Raw genomic sequence first — 18,464 nt, 5'->3', positions numbered from 1 at the left:
TTTTACTCCTCAAATGGGTCCATCATAAAAATGAGGGTGGTAGCCATGCATGCTTGCAGGTTTCCAAACACTGAGACACATTTTGGCAGAATAGATAGGATTTCTTCCCAAGATGCTCCTGGAACTAGACTCAGCAGGTTCAATGAAAACTAAGACTAGAAAGGTTCTGTGGCCAGACTATTACCAGAGGCTATCCTTCTGCCCATGTCAAGTGGCTTTATGCATCATATTCATCTGTACACAACCACGTTTTAAGAAGGATTTAAAATAGATTCACATTCCGAAAGAAAAACCCCAACTATCTGTGAGGTTAAATGGGAAACTCATTATATATACTCAAAGCAATTTTGAAGAATATATAAATTGTAGAATAAATTGTAGAATAAAATGAGCGCCATTACACTCCAGCCTGGGCAACAAGAACGAAACTCCGTCTCAAAAAAAAAGAAAGAAAGAAAAACCATACCCAAGAAGAAAGAACGAAATGTGCTTAGGAAATACGGAACATTATTTGGGACTTTGTAAGAGTAAGTAAAAGAAGCCACAACTTATTTTCTCCAGCTTAATGGGCCATCAACTCATTAAATGAGATAAGATATGTAAAATTATTTAATGCTCAATAATTGTTATTTTATGATAACCTCCATATTTTTATCTTTTGCAAACATGTTTAATCATTCTGATTTGATTGCACACAGCATAAAACATATACTCGCCAGCTGTGGTTTAGCTCCACCTCCCTCTTCACCATCAAGCATCTCCCTTCTCTGTCTTCTCGTTTTACATTGCATTTCTTTATATCTCTACAACACATTCACTTTTTTCTAATTTAGCGTCTTCACATTTTCTCCGCTTTCAGCCTAGAGCAGCCTATCACCCCAGTTGTTTTCTTTGCTTAGTTAACTGCTATTTATACCTCTAATCTGAATTCATAGGGCACTTTCTTCAGGAAGTTTTCCCTGAACCTCAAAATTTTACCACATTCTTCATGCACTTCTTCACATCAATATGCCAGTAATTATGAAATAAGTAATTATTACATTATTATATATGTTTTTTCCTTGCTGGCTCTATAAGAAAAGATAAAATTGTGTTTTGTTTATCATTATATGTTTAGAGTCATCATAATAACTGACATAGTGGTTGCTTTGTAAACATTTGTTGCATTAATGCATGACTAAAAATAGAGGTAGGTTAACTAGTTAGCAAGAGTGCTCTAAAACAATTCTAAGCCCTGACTAGAGAGATCTAACCTCATAAATTCTCAAGGCTGTTAGAGGGCTCTAAAGGCAATATTAAAAAACAAAAGCCTTCTATTTTGATAGAACAATTTCCCACTGTGACAATATTTAAGAGACATTTTTGCATGGTAAGTGCCACTCAGAAGCTTTCACTTTAGCTTCATTGAAAATAATCTTGGTTCCCTGATAGGTACTTTTTCTAGCATTTTCAATATTTGACACCTTTACGGGCATCTGCCTATATTTTGTCAGTTCTGCTTGTCAATTTGCAGACCAATTTTTGATATATTCCATACATTTTACCTCCATTAATATTTTTCAAGTGAAATGTCTCCTTCTTATTTGCGATGACTTTGACTTCTCATTTACTCTTTCAATATTCTTGCATAAATGCTCAGAGAAATCTATATTTTCTATTTGAAAATATATTTTATCCATTTAGATAAAAATACCTTTCTATATCTTCCAAAGAAAGCACCACATTTCTTTGTATTCTGCTTTTGATTTTTTTTTTTTTTAGTCTGAAATATTTTTTTGCCAAAAGCACTACAAAGATCAATTTATTTTGCTGAGGGAGTGGCAAAGACATTCTTAACCCTTCTGTGGTCTGTCTTTGCTGAAATGTAACTGCACAACTATTTCATCATATGTTAGAAAGGCTGTGTTTGCCCTACGTGGGGAACTCTCCAAAAGCAATGCATTCCAGTTCACAGATTTTAGATTCATTTTCCTCATGAGAGTGAATAGTCAGGATCTACATGTAAAACATATCTACTTGAAAGTGGGAAAACAGTTGAAAAACTACCTAGAAACCAGATTGTGTGGACACAACCTCAGGCTTCCTCAAGTTGTCTTCGCTGTACTGACTGGATTCTGTGTATAATTACAAATAAAATTTTAATAGTGTTTTCCCTTGGCCATGTTCACTGGGAAACATTATTTCCTTGATGATTCTGGGTTTTTGAAATGAATTCGTGTCAAGTTATCCTACTGGCTGCTGACTAGTATTAAAAGCATTGCAGAAAATTATTAAGGTACTTTAGGACAAAGTTAACTTATTTTCATTATAGATGATGTCAAAAAATAAATATACCTTTATTTAAAAATATAAAACAAAAAGAGAAAATGGAAATCACTCATAATCATGAATCTATCAATACTAATTATGTCAAAATAACTACTTTTCTAAAGAACAAAGTAAATTGCTCTTTTCTCTCACAGAACAAGCCGTATGTGGTTTTACAATTTCTTTTTTTAGATAATTTTATCTTGTGAGCCTTTCCCTATGTGGAATATCTTACAGAATTATGAAATAAAAATATGCTGATCTGCCCCAAAATATCTTCAAATTCAATGTCCCTATCCCTCACCTACCTCTGCATTATTTTCATTTAACATAATTATTTATTAAATTTAGGAGATTTTCCCTCATTATCTTTATATTCACTAGAATTCTATGAAACAAAATTATCCTTATTATCAGCATTTTTTCTCCACAATTATTAAAATAAATGGCATACAAAAGATAATTTGCAGACATTGCAGAACAAGTTTCTGTAAAAGCAAAGACTAACATTCAACATTTGTCAAGAGAGGAGGGTTTCAGTATGTAATAAATACAAGTAGTTACAGCTTTATAGTTTTCAAGAACATTTCTAGAGGTTTAAATAAGCATTGCCCATATAAGTGACATAAATTTCTAAATTTCTTAGTGCCTCTGTATAAAAAAAGTAGCAGATAAAATTAATTTTAATAATATTTTAACTTAATGCACTAAAAATTCTGTTATTTCAGCATATAGTTAATATCAAAAAATATTAATGAAACTTTTTTGTACTAAGTCTTTGAATACTGTTGTGTATTTTACCTTTATAACACATCTCAATTTGAACTAGCCACAATTCAAGTGCTCAGTAGCCACATGTTGCTAGTGGCTACCATATTAGACAGTGTACATATACATTTTCTTGTGTGGAAGAAACAATTTAATGGAACAAATCTGCTTCCATCTCAAAAGTAAAATTTGAAGTTTGAGAAATCAAACATTTTCTGGTGTCTTCACAGTTTTCTTCTAAGAAATAGTTCTTTCTTAATATCTAATTTTAATTGTCATCTATACCAAATGAAAGCAATACTCTAAGCTCAGTTTCATAATATTTGATACAAGTAATTTATATTTAATATATAAAACTCTGATGTAGTTTTTTGTTTGCCTATAATATTACTCTTTAGATATTTATAATATTTTATAGTTATTAATAATGTAGATCGCTGCCTGATTTAGCAAATATTTTGTATTACTAAAACCATACAGCTCTGTGGAAGGCCAAAATAAAATCCTAAAATGTTAAGTTCAAAGACAATCTAGAATCACCATGGAATTAAAAAAGATATGTTTAGATCTTCAATAAAAACTAGCCTGTCGGAAACAAATATCACTAAATGTCAGTGATTGTCTATGATTATCTTGCTAGGACTTGAAAAGTTAAAGATTGAAAATGAAGACGGAAGAAAGGTGATGGTTCTTTTTTTAAATGGGGGAGAAAGAAACAATTTGAAAACAATTCTAAAAATAGTAAACTATATAATATGTTAATTGGCTTGTGCTTATTGACTTCAATAGCTTGGCACACACTTATCTAATTCTTAAATTTTCTTTATCATTCTTCTTATTTATAAATTATGATTGCTTCTGTCTCACTGACAGGAAAGTTTGTGAAGCAGTATATCTAATGACATATTTATTCTTAATCGTTACAAAACTATCTACGTTTCTCTGAGCTTATTTCCTTCTCTATGAAGTAGGAAGATCATATTCTTAAATTCATCATTTTTTAATGTACATAACCTGAATCTTTACTTATTTACTAAGCATCTATTAGCATCTTGATTAAGGATTAAACTAAATTAAAAATGTCCCACCGGTAGCCCCTTTTTAACTTATATTATTTCCTAAAATGTATGAGACATTTGCCATTATCTCTATCTCCACTTGAGTTTAACTAAAAGGGAAATCATGACACTTGCTCCTGATACAGTGCAAGGTGCTATTTGGGATGAGGATTTAATGAGAAGGTGCAACAGAAAACTCTTTTAGACATGCATAATGCTGTGCAAAGGTGAGATTTATCTTTGTAAAAAATATGTTCTGCCGTTTGAATACCCAGAAAAAGCACCTACCCTTCTGCCTTTGTCCTCAGTTTGCTTTCCACTGGGCACTGTGAAATAGGAAGCAATGCATATCTTTCACCCAAAGAGAACAGTGAGAAAGTGACTCTATATTCCCTGGATGAGTTTTACATTTTACAGTAGCTGACACTAAACAACTTGGCTATACCACATGTCTTCTCAAACCGATCAGCACTAAGGTCTGATTATTCAAAAATATTCTTCGGTTGCCAAAATACCAAGTCACTTTATGTCTTTCTGGGAAATAAAAATGTATGCAAGAAATTTTACATTTTTAAAGTAGAAGCGAACTTCCTTTTAGACAGCTACATTGGCCAGTCTCAAGAGAGACTTTTCAGCTTGGAAATGGTGGCTCAACCATGTTCTTTACTGAAGTTGTGTCTATTTGCAAACCCCCTTTTTTTTCTTTATTATTATTATTATTATTATTATTATTATACTTTAAGTTCTAGGGTACCTGTGCATAACGTGCAGGTTTGTTACATATGTATACTTGTGCCATGTTGGTGTGCTGCACCCATCAACTTGTCAGCACCCATCAACTCGTCATTTACATCAGGTATAACTCCCAATGCAATCCCTCCCCCCTCCCCCCTCCCCATGATAGGCCCTGGTGTGTGATGTTCCCCTTCCCGAGTCCAAGTGATCTCATTGTTCAGTTCCCACCTATGAGTGAGAACATGCGGTGTTTGGTTTTCTGTTCTTTTGATAGTTTGCTAAGAATGATGGTTTCCAGTTGCATCCATGTCCCTACAAAGGACACAAACTCATCCTTTTTTATGGCTGCATAGTATTCCATGGTGTATATGTGCCACATTTTCTTAATCCAGTCTGTCACTGATGGACATTTGGGTTGATTCCAAGTCTTTAGGCTACAGTAACCAAAACAGCATGGTACTGGTACCAAAACAGAGATATAGACCAATGGAGCAGAACAGAGTCCTCAGAAATAATACCACACATCTACAGCCATCTGATCTTTGACAAACCTGAGAGAAACAAGAAATGGGGAAAGGATTCCCTATTTAATAAATGGTGCTGGGAAAATTGGCTAGCCATAAGTAGAAAGCTGAAACTGGATCCTTTCCTTACTCCTTATACGAAAATTAATTCAAGATGGATTAGAGACTTAAATGTTAGACCTAATACCATAAAAACCCTAGAGGAAAACCTAGGTAGTACCATTCAGGACACAGGCATGGGCAAAGACTTCATGTCTAAAACACCAAAAGCAACGGCAACAAAAGCCAAAATTGACAAATGGGATCTAATTAAACTAAAGAGCTTCTGCACAGCAAAAGAAACTACCATCAGAGTGAACAGGCAACCTACAGAATGGGAGAAAATTTTTGCAATCTACTCATCTGACAAAGGGCTAATATCCAGAACCTACAAAGAACTCAAACAAATTTACAAGAAAAAAACAAACAACCCCTTTTTTTTTCATACTGTCTCCGTGTGCAGAAAAAACAGTGGGAACCCGAACACTCATCTGTATACATTTACAGTATTCAGTCAATTTGCATTAATAAAGATTTAAAACTAGCAAATTAATTTGTGAGGTGACTTGTGAGTGAAAGTCTTTAAACATTCTCTGGAGAGCTATTGTGAAATCATTGAATACAAGGACTGTATTTAGAACGTGTGTTGAGTCTCTGAATGTTCAACAGCAGTAATAGGTCTATTTGTGAAGTAAGGACTGCCTCTTTGTGGAATTCCACTGGGAGGAGAAATGAAAAGGTACCTGAATAATAATGCCATATCTCAATGGTAGGTCAAAGCGTGGCTCTAGCATGGTCTTCATGGTGAAAGGTCTCTTCATTTATTCTTTCAATAAATGTTTACTGTGCCTCTATTATGTGCCTGCCTATCTTCTTTGATCTGGGAAAGCAACAAAATCAAAAAAAATATATCATGTCCTTTTCCCTATAGAATTTATGTTCCAAGAAGTATGCAAATAAAGAAAACAATTTTCAAGAGTGACAATTGCAAAGAAAGAAATAAACCAGGTGATGCAATGGAGTAGTAAGAGAGACTTCACATTTTTGATCGAGTTGTCAAGTAAAACTGTCCTGAGAAATCCAAATGTTGTAAAGAAACCAGGCAACCAAATGAGAAGCTCCTGGGAAGAGTGTTACCATCAGGCCACCCATGAATTAACTGAGGTGAGGAAGCAGTTTGTGTATTTGATGATCAGATGATAGATAGTCATTTTAGGCATGACTTAGAGTTTGAATTTTAAATAACAATTCAAGAGAAGGTGATTAAACATTATTTTCAGAAAAAAATGATTTTATTCATATCCTTCTATCTGCTCTGTGTTGAATGGTTTATGGAAAGGCAAGGGTAGGAGAGGAAGATCAATAAGGTGACTATTATAGGGGTTCAGATTGGTGACAGTGGTCGTGTGGCCTGGAATAGTAACAATGAAAGTGGAGAAGAAGGCTGGGTACGGTGGATCATGTCTGTAATCCCAGCACTTTGGGAGGCTGAGACAGGCGGATCACCTGAGGTCAGGAGTTTGAAACCAGCCTGGCCAACATGGTGAAACCCCATCTCTACTAAAAATGCAAAAATTAGCTGGATGCGGTGGCATGCACCTGTAATCCCAGCTACTCAGTAGGCTGAGGCAGGAGTATCACTTGAACTCGGGAGGCGGAGGTTGCACTGAGCTGAGATCGCCCCATTGCACTCCAGCCTGGGCAACAGAGCGAGACTCTGTCAGGAAAGAAAGAAAGAGAGAAAGAGAGAAAGAGAGAAAGACAGAGAGAAAGAGAGAAAGAGAGGAAGAAAGAAAGAAAGAAAGAAAGAAAGAAAGAAAGAAAGAAAGAAAGAAAGAAAGAAAGAAAGAAAGAAAGAAAGAAAGAAAGAAAGAAAGAGAAGAAAGAAAGAAAAGAAAGAAAGAAAAGAAAGAAAAGAAAGAAAAAGAAAAGAAAGAAAGAAAGAAAGAAAGAAAGAAAGAAAGAAAGAAAGAAAGAAAGAGAAGGAAGGAAGGAAGGAGAGGAAGGAAGGAAGAAAGGAAGGAAGGAGAGAGAAAGAAAGAGGAGAAGAACAGATTATTTCAAAATATGGTTTAGGAATAGGATGTGGGAAGGTGAAGAAAGGAAGAAATGAGAGTAATTATCAGGTATTATGATGAATAATTATGATTTGAGTAATTCAATAAGTGGTGATAGCATTTATTAAGTAAGGACTGAGGGAAGAAGATACTTGAAGAAACAAAAATCAAATACTTCTTTAGACATATTGATTTTGAGATAACCATTTTATGTTCCACTTCCTACTGGATAGCTACATTTAGAGCTCAGGAAAGAAGGTATCCAGCAGAAATATAAGAGCTGGACATGAGTCTTGTTCATTAGAGAACAATGTTTTTTTGGTAATCAGTGTTACCAACTGCTGCTAGCAGTGTGGGTAGAATTCAGTATATGAGTTCTGAGTGACTGAAAATAAAGGCTGAACTATTTACGAGCAATAAAAGCTTTTAGTGCAGTATGAGTCTGGTAGTTTCCTATGCACTGTACTTAAAATGAGATAGTATCTCTCCTCTCAACAATTTATCTACTAAAATCTACATGCAGGCAGGGACCACATTTCTATCATATACTGATGACATGCCAAAATCTGGTTCAGGACCTGAGACATCACAGTTACTCAGCAGGTATTCAGGGAATAAATTATGTGAACATGGGCTAAGCTCAGACAGTGATGTTTATATCATAGTTTTTCCTTTTCCTGGAGAAAAATGTTGACTCGAAAAGTAGTGAAACTAACCAGTATTTGTCATCCTCCTTTTCCTCTTATGTCTAAGATTATTTGAAGGAACACCGAAGAATCTGTAAAATAAATAAATAAGAGGGCTACTGCTGGTCGCCAACTAGTATTGCCAAAAGCTATTCTCGTGGCCTGGTGAGCTACATGTTTCCTGAACACTCCTAGGATGAGAACAGCTGGCTAGATTTGTGCTTTTTTCAGGATGCCCCTCTTCAAAAGAAGAACTCCCAGATATTGTTGGCTTCTGCCAAAAGACCCCTGGATATTTCAGTTTTCTCTGTGATTGGTCTTTAGAAAACAAAGTTAAAGATGGATTTTTTGTTTGTTTGTTTTTGTTTTTTGCTTTTATACTGGTTCCCTCAAAACAATGTTTGCTTAATGCAACGGCACTGACTAGTTTCAGAAAACATTGGAAAGTCTCTTTTCATTCTAGTTTATGGGCTTGTTTTATATGTATATTATCATACTGCATTTTTCAGCCAAAAAAAAAGCATCCCCCAAATTGATCAACAGTCACATTATTCACCCATGTGCAACTGGTTTTTTGCTCTTTCCAAAGATTATGAAGTTAACTACTCATCATTAGAGAGGGTGTCTATTTTAAAAGGTCATAGACTCAAAAGGCAGCTGCACAGATCCCTACCACGTGCAATTTGTTCAACTATAAAGGGGTGAGGTTTGCACATCAGGGATGTTCAATGGTCATTCAGTGTTAATGTAAATTTCCAGAGCCCCTAAGAACTTACCTTGGGCTATCAGCTGTGTCTGCCTTTAACTGTCATCTAGAAGAGACTGACAGTTTTCAGAAGCAGTCTCAAACATCTTTTGAGAGAAATATTGAAATAAGTATGCATCAACTAGTGAGATTACTTGAGGTAATGAGCACATTTTGAATATACTCATTCTGGAGTTTTATTTTATAAGGGCGCTTATTTTGTTATTCATTTATTTTTTCACTTAAAATATTTATTGAGTTCTTAGTAAATGCAGGCACTAAGCAAGGAGAATGTTGAGAACTCCAATATTTACAGCACCTTCTTTGCTGCAACTCCCACTCTGAATATAATAGAATATGCTCATTATTCCCCCTTCCTTAAAAGAACAAGTTGTGTTTCTATTATTACTATTAGCAGTAGAAGCTTACATAAAGAGTGCATTAAAAATCACACCCAAATACAACTGCTGACAGTCTGTGACAATCTAATTGCATTTCTGCCATCCCAAAGAAGCTATTTGTTGTCACTTATAATGACGCCATAAATTAACAATCAACTGGAAAGAGACAGTTTTAAATACAACCTCTTCACAATTTAAAGCAGGTCTTTGGTACTAAACACATTATCAGGATCGCTAAGTGTTCCTAGAAAGCAAATGTATTTCTCCTTCTCACTTTATACCACATGCTGTGAACAAGAGGGGAATTGCAAGGCAGCCTGGGCTCCGCAGAAGCACCAACAGTGGGAAAGTGGTGGGTGGCATGATTTGCACTCTCTCAGCGTTGCTGATCGCCCCCTCTGTATCTGAAGTGGAAGAGGAAGCCTGGGAAGAGTTATAAAAGGAGCAGCTCAAAAATTATTCTTTTGCACCTTTTAAGTAATACGCTAAAGGGCTGTGGCTAAGAACATGGACTTCTGAAAGTGTGTCAGTTTGACTCCAATCTGTCACTTTCTAGAGCTGCATGGTTCAATCGGAAAATCAGTAGTCATGTATGGATATTTAAATTTAAATTAATTAAAATTAAACAAAATTTATAGGAGTGAGTTTCACAGTCATGCTCGTTATATTTCCAGTGCTCAGATACAGAATATTTCCATCATCACAGAAAGTTCCATTGAACAAATGCTGTTCTGCAGTAATCATTTTCATTTCCATGGCTAACATTCTACCTAGTTCAACCCATCTTCATGACCCACATTTGCTAGATCAGTAATATTTCTTCTTCTACATTTACCTTTCTATGATTTCTACCTGACTTAGAAGTCACTGTCATCATTTTGGAAGTTAAATCAAAGCCAAGATGGGAGGATCATTTGAAGTCAAGAGTTGGAAGCTGCAGTGAGCCATGATCATCCTACGGTACTCCAGCCTAGGTGGCAAAGTGAGACGAAAGGAAGAGAGAAGAAAGAAAGAAAGAGAGAGAGAGAGAGAGAGAGAGAGAGAGAGAGGGAGGGAGGGAGGGAGGAAGGAAGGAAGGAAGGAAGGAAGGAAGGAAGGAAGGAAGGAAGGAAGGAAGGAAAGAGAGAGAGAGAGGGAGGGAGGGAGGGAGGGAAGGAAGGAGGAAGGAAAGGAAGGAAGGAAGGGAAAGAAAGAAAGGAAAGAAGGAAGGAAGGGAAGAAAGAAAGAGGGAGGGAGGGAGGGAAGGAAGGAAGGAGGGAAGGAAGGAAGGAAGGGAAAGAAAGAAAGGAAAGAAGGAAGGAAGGAAAGAAAAAAGAAAGAAAGAAGGAAAGAAAGAAAGAAAGAAGGAAAGAAAGGAAGGAAGGAGGGAGGGAGGGAAGGAGGGAAGGAAGGAAGGAAGGGAAGAAAGAAAGAAAAAGAAAGGAAAGAAGGAAGGAAAGAAAGGAAGGAAGGAAGGAAGGAAGGAAAAGAAAGAAACAAAGAGAAAGAAAGAAAAGAAAGAAAGAAAGAAAGGAAGGAGGGAGGGAAGGAGGGAAGGAAGGAAGGAAGGAAGGAAGGAAGGAAGGAAGGAAGGAAGGAAGGAAGGGAGGGAGGGAGGGAGGAAGGAAGGAAGACATTTAAATCCGACCCTGATATCTTCCTCTATAGTTTCTCTTTATATTAGAGTAAAATCCAGGTTCATTATTGTGGTCTCCAAACTATATATATGAGTTCATAACATCATATTCTATCATTCCACATCTCACCCTCACTCCCTCTTCCCCTTTACTACTTTCAAGTCACCGTGGCTTCATCCTGGTCTTTGAATGCTGCAAGGATGGTCTTCTTTGGAAGTTTTGGTCTAGATCTTTTCATCCTTGGAAATCTACTTCCCCTTTAACATCACATGACTTACTTCTGTTCAGTAAAATTTCAAATTAAGTTTAGTTTCTCCTGGAAGACCTTGAATGACCACTTGCTTATATTCTATCATTTCAATTTCTTTTTACAGACTTTACCGTTACCATTAATTTTGATTTCTCACTTTTTTTGTTTATTGTTTGTCTTTATCCACTGTGATATGATCGCTGCAAATGCAGGGATCTTGTATCTTTTGTTCTATGCTGAACCCTCAGTGCCTAGCAAATTGTTTGACACAGATGAGTGTTCAATACATATTTGAAATGGCATAATACAAAAGATAAAATTGAGCACACTATTGTCATCCACAGAGACACTGCAAATTTTAGATTGATTAGCTTAATCTTCACATTTTCCCTCTGAAGAATGTCCTAATAATACCTTTATTTTCCAGATGAAGAAAGTGCTTAAGCAACATTTAGTGCCATTTATAATTTTAATAAATGGCAGTGCATAATGATTTTTCTGAACCCTCTTGCCAATGTTGCTTTTGGAAACTTTGTGAAACATAAAATGTGGCAATTGTTAAAGAAGCAGAAATGACATGAACATTAGAAGTAACCTTATTAACATCTCCTTCATCTCCTTGCAGTGAATTACCCACACCTGGCTTCTGCCTCATATGTTCCATACAAAATTATATCTACATGGTTCCTGCTGTCACTTACCTGCCTCAGGTAAGATCTGGGTTCAACAATCCAAGTCTAGCTACATTAATATTGAAGCCTATTCACAAGAAAAAGTTAAATGTTGAGGTTCAAATCAAAATATCAAGTCAACAATTCTATAGGGATAACAACATGAAGTGAGAAATTGGACTAAATTATTAAGACTCTCTGCTTGTAAATTTTTAATTCTACCTGATTTTGCAGAAGTGCTATGCTCATTAGATCAGTATTAAGTATGTTACTTCAACTCTCTGAGCTACTGAACACTTCAGGTGCATTAGTTTGTATGCACAACTATGAGGTAACTAAGCTGAATACATAAACCCCAAGACACATCTAAATATTTACAATAGCAAAAATACCCTATGTTTGACTATTTACATACATGAGACAGCAAGGAGACCCCAGGAAGTCTTACTAAGGATAAAACATAAATATATTGAGGATTAATAGTCTATGGATCTAATGTTCATCTACATGATACAAAGTCCCCCTCATCCAAATTGCTAAATGTTGATTTTGTGCATGGAAGAGGTTGATCTGGACACTGCTTAATTTGGCTAAACAAGCCTCCTTCCTCAAGAAGTGTACAGTCTTAAAGGGAAATGACAAATCCATTGGTCCATCCAAATATAACTGGAAAGAGGTTGGAATTGACTATATTTCAGGGAAGCTAAAGATGGATTGGGATGGCTAGTTGAACACAGATTTCAGTTCTGGTGCTTTCTTTCCCAGAAGAGTATTGACTATATAAGATCACCATGACAATGCCTCAAACTTTGTGACAGATAAAAGGCCCAGAGACGGGAAGTCTCAAGGATGATGAGAAACACAATCAGGAAAAGGAATTAAGGAACTGGTGGTTGAGTGTCTCTTTATAGAAATATATAAATGCATCAAATCATCATAGATGAATGGAACATTATATCCAGAAGAGCCTTTGTATACCAGTAAACCATTTCTATTTAAGAGTGTCAGAAAGCAGAAGTGTCTGCCCCAAAAATATTAGATGGTAAATCTTCAATCAGATCCATGTCTCATGAATGCTAGTCCAGAGTTGTTTTTTTTTTTTTTTTTTTGTAAGTATTATTCTTATTGCAAAATTGAAGCAAATTTGTATGAGGCCGAGTACAATGCCTGTAAACCCAACACTTTGAGAGGCCGAGGTGGGCAGATTACTTGAGGCCAAGATTTCGAGACCAGCCTGACCAACATGGCGAAACCCGTTATCTCCTAAAAATACAAAAAATTAGCTGGCCGTGGTGGCACATGCCTGTAATCCCAGCTACTCGGGAGGCTGAGGCAGGCGAACCACTTGAACTCAGGAGGCGGAGGTTGCAGTGAGGCAAGATTGTGCCACTGCACTCCAGCCTGGGGGACAGAGTGAGATTCTGCCTAAAAACAAAGAAGAAAGAAAGAGAGAAAGAGAAAGAGAGAAAGAGAAGAGAAGAGAAGAGAAAAGAAAAGAAATGAAAAAGAAATCTATATGAGATAGAATTCAAATGCAGAAAAGAACTCTATTTTTTCAGTGAGGCATCAGAATTTTAAAGAAAATAACTACCTAATTACTAAAGCAGGTCACTAAACGAAGGTGAAAAAAATGACCATGATAGCACATTTTCTTGGGTTGACATTTATACCATCCTGAATAGAGTGAAGAAACTGGACTTTATTTCATTTCTTTTAATTTCTAGAGTCTCTCTTCTTGGTGCTGCACTCTTGTGATTCTATATTTGGCCTAACAGCCTGATGTCTCCCTACACACATACCCTTAATCCCACAATCTGCTCATCATTTCCCAAATATATCATAGCCTTTTCCACTTCTCTGCTTTGCTCAGGCAAAGCCTCCTGTTTGGATTTTTCATTCTCATACTTATGGTTACTGTGAGCCTTGAAGATAAGTAAGATTTCAACATTTTGAGAATTACAAGAGAGCAGTATTTTGTGTCCCACAACATTAAAATTAGTCACCCTTCCTCTATTTCCACAGCAGTATAACAGTTCTGTTGTTGTATTTCATTAACTTACTCAACAGTTATTGACTGTCTACTATGCAGTAGGTTAGTATGTTAGTAAGTCTATTGTACCAGTCAATAACCTATTTTACCCATAGGAGCTTATGGGCTTCTTAAGGTCATGGGGCACATCTTACTTATATTTGCATTGCTCACAGCTTCTAATATCATTCAATAAACATATTAGAAACTTAATGTTTATTGAATAGACAAAACATGATCCATCAGCTTCAAAATGATTCTTGAGCTTGAAGGAACCCAAGGGTACCTCTTGACAAGAAATGAACAGCTTAAATTTACTACAAACTATGACCAAAACACATGCTTTATTTTCAGAAATATTAAATCTGTGTCACACATTTGGGAAAATCTCAGGCATCAGGAAAGCGACTCACTGTTTGACTTCTCCCCTAGAAGTTTAAGCAAAGGCAAATTGATTTGACTACCTGGCCAAATCTGAGCATTCCTGCAGGGGAGGGAGAGTGAAGGTCTTTGGGAAGATTTTGATCAGTATGAGAGTCTCCTCAGGAAGGGAGACAGGGAGGGATAGTGTTTGCAAGGTAGTTTATGGATGGATGGGCAGCCAAATGGCTTGATGGCATAAGAGGAAATAGCTCTTAAGGCCACCCTCCCGCAGAATACACTTTCCCATCCATATGACAGGACTGGGCTACTTTCCAGTAGTTTGGTTTACCAGACTGTATGTCTGCTGATGCATGAATGACAAAGATAAAGCTAAGACTGAAATTACATTAATATATACATTTAATTACACATATAGTTGTAGATTGGTATAGCTATATCTATATATATGGATATAGATAATATCGATATTGACTTGTTCTCTGTAGACAAGTCATCAGTGTACATTGGAGTGTGTGGTTCTCAATATGGATATCAAACGAAAAACTGACATTTAAAGTTTATAAAATGAACACTGTAAGGAAGCATCTTTTATGATTGTCATGAAAATTCTAGGAACTTATTGTAACAGGCATCCACTGAGGTGAGTTTAATTGTCTTTTTTCATTTCTCTCCCCAAATAATGTTTGAAACTAAGTAAGTCCTCTAAAAATAATTTGCTCATCTTCAGGTGTTTCAAACTTTTTTAGAGAATGAAAATTATACTTTATAGTGATCATTACCCTTTATTATAAAAATGTAGTATATTCTCTTATATGGAAGAGTTGAGTGGCATGTGGCCACTCAACTCCTTACTGAATGCAAGTCACACATGCCCACACACTTATACAGACACACGCAAACACACACACACACACATAAATATACCCATACCATGCACATCATATTTTTAGTGTTTTAAATTTTACTTGAGGTATTTACTGTATATATATCATATATATATATTTATGTTTTTATATTTATTTTAATTATTTATTATGTATAATATACCCAATATATTTTTAAATGTATATTATTTCAAAAATATTTTTAAACAATTTATTTTATTTGCCAAAATATGTCTCTAGGTAACTTATCCTTATTTACCTTAATAGCTCACTTTCTAATTTCATTTAAAATAAGTTAATGTTATCTTTCACAAGATAACGCATAAAATGTAACAGACACCTCCTAACTCTTCCTCAAATTATGTTTCTTTTTGTCTCTGGATTACACTCCAATGTACTATGAAAGTAAAGTTCATCAAATACTATGTAAAATTATATAAAATTCAATATTTGACCATTTTTATTACTTTCAAAGACAAAAATTTCCTATGGTTCAACCTAACACTTACGTGTAGCCATCTATTACATTCAAATATTCGAGTCAGGCTAAATACACTATTGACCCCTAGATGTTCATTTTTTGGTATGAAAGGTGGCTTTGAGCTGGTATATTACCATTGAATAGTCTTAGAAGAACCGTAATATAACATTTACAAGGTCTATTAGCAATGAGAAAAGAGTTGCTTACTCTTTCAAGCTTAGGAAGGCACTTTTTAAATGCTTAATAGTAATTTCAAATGGGGTTTTGAACAAGAATACAAGTTTACCAAGGAGAAAAAGAATAAATGACATTTTAGCCAAGGAAAGCAACATATGCAAACAAATTAAGGCATAAGGTAGCAAGGTGAATTTATAAAATTAAAACCAGTTTCCCTTTTGAGGGTGTGTGTGTGTGTGTGTGTGTGTGTTCAATTTAGAATCATAAAACATGAAGCTTGAGAGATAGTCTAGGATGAGATTTGGAATGTTTTTCATGTCATACAAAATATTTTATTTAGTGTCTCAGAACGGTCTAATTGCCAAAACTCTATGGAGGCTAGACTAAAGATTGAGTTAGAGGAAAAGGGAATCATTAGAGAATTTTCCGTATAGTTTACACTGTTATGATTTCTTTCTTGCTGAACTATCACAGAAGAAGAAAAGAGAAAGTAGTGGGTTTAAGTAATATATGCAACATAAAGTCAACAGAATTCTTTATATATATATATATAGAATGAGTAAGACCTGCCGTAGGGTGACTATGGTCAAGAGTAACTTAATTGCACATTTTAAAATAATTTTAAGAATGTAATTGGATTGTTCGAACTCAAAGGATAAATGCTTCAGGGGATAGAAACTTCATTGTCTGTGATGAGCTTATTTCACGTTGCATGCCTGTATCATGCCTGTAACATGTCATGCACCCACAAAAATTTTAAAAATAATTTTTAAAAATGTTTTTAAATGGTGATGACAGGCCAGGCATGGTGGCTCATGCCTATAATCCCAGCACTTTGGGAGGCTGAGGCAGGAGGATTGCCTGAGTCCAGTAGTTCTAGACTAGTCTGAGCAACATGGTGATACTCCATCTCCATTTTTAAAAAAAGTAAAAAACAAACAAACAAACAAAAAAACCGTGGTGATACCCCATATCTATTTAAAAAAAAGTTAAAAAAAATGGTGCTGCCATTTATTGAAATAAAGATTGCCATGGTTATAAGGAAGCAAGTATATTAGATGTTATCCAGCCCTTCAGCCTCAGCATCCTGGGACACTCAGGATTTATGTGTAAATAGAAACAAGCATTAAATGTCAAAATCATTATTGTTGTGACAATCCTCATTCTTTCCATCCTTAAACTTGTGCATTAGAAGAACATTGATTTTGTGTTCTTATCATCATTTAAGATAAAAATAGTTTTTTTTTTTTTTGGACGTAGAGAATGAGTGGATTCATTAAGGCTGTTAGATGAATTACTGAATATTCAAAGAAATGTGTTGCAAAAATATTTCAGGATCAAGGAACATTGAGATTTAAGGGCAAAAAGATGAACAAAAGTAATATTCAATAGTCACCTCCTATAAATCTAAAACTTTCTCTAGAAAACTTACATAAACTAAAAAAAGTTAAAATAATTGTAGCTATTTTCTATATTAAAACTGTAAGAATCTTTTACAAACTGCTTTTAGATTTCAATTGGCATTTATTGAAATATCTTATATATTAAGGCACCTTGTATCATGGTTGACCGTCTCTAAAGTAGACCAATAATTTCCATCTCATGGTCTTATATTTCTCCTACCCTCAAGTGGGGCCCGGCCTTAGTGACACTTGTGATGAATAGAATTTTCTCACTAATAAGTGTAAGCTGAACAATGAGAACACATGGACACATGCCAGAGAACAAAACACACTGGGGCTTGTTGTTGGGGAGGAGGGGAGGGAGGGCATCAGGAAGAATAGCTAATGGATGCTGGGCTTAGTAGCTTGGTGATGGGTGGATCTGTGCAGCAAACCACATTGGAACACATGTAGCTATGTGACAAACCTGCATATCCTTCACGTGTCCCCTGGAACTTAGAAGCTGAAAAAAACATGTCATAAGTGATTTTTGAGATTGGGTTATATAAAGACTTTTGCTTCTGTCTGGTTTACTCTATGCCTCCACTCTCTCTCACTCTCTGGGTCCTCCTTTTTCTCTTGCATGGTTCACTGTGGTTGACTCCAGCTGCCCTGTTGTCAGTAGCTTTATGGAAAAACAGAATGGGAGACTAGGGCCCCCGTCTAAGAGTCAGCAAGAAAATAGTTTCTTGCCAACAGTCATGTGATTGGGCTTGGGAGCAGATCATCTAGCCCCAGTGTCTAGCTTTAGGTAACTGCTTAACTATAACCTCATGAGAGAGTCTAAGCTAGAAGAAACTAGCTAAGCCACTCCTAGACTTCTGAACCTCAAAAACTATGTAAGATAATAAATGTGTGTAGTTTTAAGCTGCTAATACTGGAATAACTTATTATACAGCTATATATATATAGAGAGAGATATATCTCTATCTATCTATCTATCTATCTATCTATCTATCTATCTATCTATCTAGAGAGAGAGAGAGTCTTACTCTTTTACCAGACTGGAGTGCAGTTGCACAACCTCGGCTCACTGCAACCTCTGATTCCTTGGTTCAAGTGGTTCTCCTGCCTCAGACTCCCAAGTAGCTGAGATTACAGGCACGTGCCACCACGCCCAGCTAATTTTTGTACTTTCAGTAGAGACGGGGTTTCGCCATATTGGCCAGGATGGTCTCAATCTCCTGACATCGTGATCTGCCCGCCTTGG

Source organism: Theropithecus gelada, chromosome 20 (genome assembly GCF_003255815.1).
Source record: "Theropithecus gelada isolate Dixy chromosome 20, Tgel_1.0, whole genome shotgun sequence".
Lineage (NCBI taxonomy): Eukaryota > Metazoa > Chordata > Mammalia > Primates > Cercopithecidae > Theropithecus > Theropithecus gelada.
The sequence above is the reverse complement of the archived record's forward strand: the minus strand, read 5'-3'. Positions refer to the sequence as shown.